The sequence below is a fragment of the Sceloporus undulatus genome, chromosome 5 (assembly GCF_019175285.1).
Source record: "Sceloporus undulatus isolate JIND9_A2432 ecotype Alabama chromosome 5, SceUnd_v1.1, whole genome shotgun sequence".
Lineage (NCBI taxonomy): Eukaryota > Metazoa > Chordata > Lepidosauria > Squamata > Phrynosomatidae > Sceloporus > Sceloporus undulatus.
This window is the reverse complement of record NC_056526.1, coordinates 97,812,475-97,816,721: the sequence shown is the minus strand read 5'-3', so window position 1 is coordinate 97,816,721 and position 4,247 is coordinate 97,812,475. Positions and strand designations below refer to the sequence as shown.

Here is a 4,247-nt window from a genome sequence, read left to right as displayed (position 1 = left end):
ATCAAACAATAGTGCCAGTATGCGCCCACATTCCTACTTGGCTTCAGATGTTCTTTTTCTAAGTCTGCAAACACAACACATTGTTCCTCCTAATCCCAAAGGGAAACACTTGCCCCTTTCCACCTAACTGTAATTCTGTTAGAAAGAAGCTAGTGCTTTCATAGACCAAGGGCTAGTCTACACATTTAAAATATTCCTCATTCCAGTCAAATACAATGTGATCCGGCCACACACAATCGCTCACCACTCAAAAAACTCCTTAAATTTCACTGGATGGGGGGAGGCTTTGTGCTTTTTCCAGAAATTTCAGTTTCCAAGTGTCCTGCTGGGAGAAAGAAAAGGCCTATTAAACCACTCTTAAATCTGTTGCTATGAATATAAAGAGCCTAAATACCCAAAATTTGCAGAAATACACATTATCACACCTGTTGCTGTCCACCTACTTCATATGCATATATGCATTCAGATGGCTGTGCACTTTCAGCAGAGGGAGGGTGAATAGATGCAGATATATGCAGATTTGTGCAACAAAGTGAAGACAATTGTCAACATGAATGTGCAAAAATGCACACCAATTTACATAGCACACTTATATTTAGCTCAGGGGAAGGCAATGACAAACCTCCATTGAACAAATCTTGCCTAGAAAACCCAATGACAGGCTCACCTTAGGGTCACCATAAATCAGAAACATCTTGAAGGCACACAACCACAACAACCACATCAGATTTTAATCTTTAGGGTTTCCTGCTGGAAGAGAGAGAGAGAGAGAGAAGGATTACCTATTTTAAGATCTACTTCAATATCTGCTTGTATCTGTTTGAAGTAGATTTAGGGCCAAAACACACTGCAGAAATAATCCAGTTTGAGACCGCTTTAACTGCCCTGGCTCAGTACTATGGAATTTTGGGAACTGTAGTTTGTCTGGCCCAAAGCTCTCTTACAGAGAACGCTAAATGTCTTACAAAACTACAGTTCCCAGAATTTCTTGCATTAAGTCAGGGCAGTTAAAGCGGTCTCAAACTGGATTATTTCTGCAGTGTGTTTTGGCCCATAGTCTACAAAAGCTTATGCTGCCAACTTCCTTTTCTCAGTTAATCTCAAATGTGTTACATTTCCCTTTATAATTCTGTTATGTGCACAATATATGAACACTGGCTTGTTTGCTATTCTCAGCTCTTTATCAAAACTACTTCAAGGTCAACGATAAGCTTTTCAAAAAGGCAAAAAAGAACAAAAGACTTTTTACTTGATCCCGGATAAGAGAGATTCCTAGATCCGGGGGGGGAAAAGAGCAAACGCACAGAACAGTGAGCAGAGAGATACGAAACAAAAGGTTTCCATCAGCAAAGGCAAATACAAAGGATTCTGGGTAGGGTGTTCCCCAAGTAGAATATATTTGAAGAAAGAAGGGCCAGAAGGAAAGTCTTTCTGTTCCTTGTTACAGAATCGAACAGAAAGCAAGAAATGCTTGATAGAACCCCCACTCCGATCCCAAAACATTTACACAAGATAGTAAGGCAGAAGGCCACAGACAGCTAGTCACAAAAGTGGACCCAAGGGTTTGATGGCTCACTGCTCCTCCTGGTGGTTAATCAATACAAGAGTCATCAAGAAGGCAATTGTGTTATACTCTCTCAATCTACATTAAAAAGATCAAATTATATTTTGGGTTGGTTGTTTGCATTCAAGTCGTTTCTGACTTAAGGTGACCCTAAGGAGAATCTAACATTGGCAGCTTTCTTGAGAGGGGATCTCCTGCTGCCATCCTTTGAGGCTGAGAGAGCATGACTTGCCCAAGGTCACCCAGTGGGTTTTCATGGCCAAGCAGGAATTCGAACCTTGCTCTCCAGAGTCACCGTCCAACGTTCAAACCACTATGCCACACTGGCTTACTGGGACTTCACCACTAAAGTCACAGAGTCTGGAAAAGAGTGCTTAACACTGCCAGTTTCATTTTGAAGGAAAAGAAGTCCACTGGGTGAAGAGAAATGACAGTATGGGCTGTTCGACAGTGGAACACGCTCCCTCGGAGTACGGTGGAGTCTCCTCCTTTGGAGGTTTTTAAGCAGAGACTGGATGGCCATCTGTTGAGAGTGCTTTGATTGTGTGTTCCTGCAAAGCCTCCCCCCCCCCCTTTTGTGGTCTCTTCCAACTCTGTGATTCTGTGTTTCTATGATACTAAATAGTAATCTCTTCTCCTGTCTCAGTCTGCATCTATACTGCAGAATTAATGCAGTTTGACACCACTTTAACTGCCATGGCTCAATGCTATTGAATGCTAGGATTTGTAGTTTTGTGAGCTATTTAGCCTTCTCTGTCAGAGAGCTCTAGTGCCACAATGAATACAAACCCCAGGATTCCAAAGGAAGGAGCAATGATAGTCAAATCCATGTCAGATTGCATTAACTCTGCAGTATGAAAGCAGCGTCATCTCTTCAGTTCAGGGGGAAAGGGAAGGGGCTCATAAGCAGTAAATCACCAGTCCCTACCCAGCCTGCAAGCACCACTGCCTCTAAGCCAGTGGTTCCCAACCTTCCTAATGCCGCGACCCTTTAATACAGTTCCTCATGTTGTGGTGACCCAAACCCATGAAATTATTTTCATTGCTACTTCATAACTGTAATTAAATAGATGTTTTCCAATGGTTTTAGGCGACCCCCATGAAAGGGTCATTCGACCCCCAAAGGGGTCCCGACACACAGGTTGGGAACCACTGCTCTAAGCTTTTCCACTTCTTGGGGCTTGCAGGTGAATATATAGGTAAGGGAGGGAAGGATCTAGCCATTAATAGTATCTCCTTTACAAGATGGCAATAGTTCAAGGTGGAGGGTTAAGGTGAAATTTCATGCATTACCAACAAACTAAAACTTACTAAAATGAGCCCAAGTTAAAGGGTGCCTCCACTAGCAGACAAACCATTCACAATTAATAAGGCCAAAGAGGAGGCAGTGTTTGAAACAATTTACACAGGACAAAAAAATGCCTTTGTGCCTCCCCTTCTTCCTTACCACCTTAATCTACCATAATGGTTGTTTCTCCGCTCCAGTAACAAACCCTCCCAGTATCAAGAAACCCATCGCATGCTCACCCTTCCACTGAACAAACACAGCATGGACTTCTTGTTTGCAGAATCTCTCCAGAGGCCGTTCTTCTGGGATGCTTCTGGGTGATTGTTTATTGTGTATTTACAGTTGCAGGCCCAGAGGCAATTGTATCCTGTTTCTAATCTTCTTGTGTTCTCTCACTTTTCCAACATATTTATCTCACCCACCCCTACCAAAATCCAATAATAATAATAATAATAATAATAATAATAATTTATATTTCCTGCCTCTCCCAAGGATTGAAGTGGGATTACATCATTAAAATAACACAGTACAATTCCAGAAAAACAATCTCTAAAATACTAATACTGAATTGCACATTCCTATTAGTTCCTTAAAATCCGACAATCAAATAGTTATTCAGTCATAATCAGGTGCAGAGCATTAACCATAATCTCGTATACGGAATCAGGTGGATATGCCTGCCGGAAGAGATCCATCTTAAGTGCATTCTTAAAGGCATCTAAGGTGGTAATAAAACAGATCTCTTCTGGTAGACCATTCCGCAATTTAGGGGACGCAGCAGTGAATGCTCTATGAGAAGTTGTTGTTAATCTGGTATTATAATATTCCAACAAATTCTTCCCAGATGTTCTGAGTGTGCAGGGCGGATTATGTAGGGAGAGGCGTTCCCCAGGCCCAAGCCATGTAGGGCTTTAAAGGTAATAACCAACACCTTGTACTGCGCCTGGAAACTGATTGGCAGCCAGTGAAGAGATTTCAACACTGGTGTTATATGGTCAAACCTAGAAGTGCCAGCAACCAATCTGGCTGTAGACTGAACCAATTGACGCTTCCGAACTTGATACAAGGGTAGCCCCAAGTACAGTGCATTACAGGCTTTTTCATTATTGTTGTGTGCCTTCAAATTGGTTCTGACTTATGGTGACCCTAATTCAACCCTATCATGGGGTTTCTTGGCAAGATTTGTTCAGAGGAGGGTTGCCAGTGCCTTCCCCTGAGGCTGAGAGCATGTGAGCTTCATGGATGAGTGGGAAACCCCTGTCTCCAGAGTCCAACACTCAGGAGATTACCGCACTAGGGTAAAAGTGTTCCCCAATGTGTTCTCGCGGGCGCGAGCCTGGAACGTGATGAGAGCCAGAACGCTAGTTTACCGCACAGCGGAACGCCGCCGTTGCC

The 4,247-nt window shown here is 42.9% G+C and overlaps 1 long non-coding RNA gene across 1 annotated transcript; it reads right to left on the bottom strand.

The window, feature by feature from the left end:
- Positions 1 to 246: 246 nt before the first annotated feature.
- On the bottom strand, positions 247 to 1,928 carry LOC121931426. The gene is made up of 3 exons (XR_006104131.1): positions 1,842 to 1,928; positions 668 to 747; positions 247 to 322 (listed from the first exon to the last, which is right to left on the bottom strand). It is a non-coding gene; the product is annotated as an uncharacterized LOC121931426 (long non-coding RNA).
- Between the last annotated feature and the right edge of the window lie 2,319 nt (positions 1,929 to 4,247).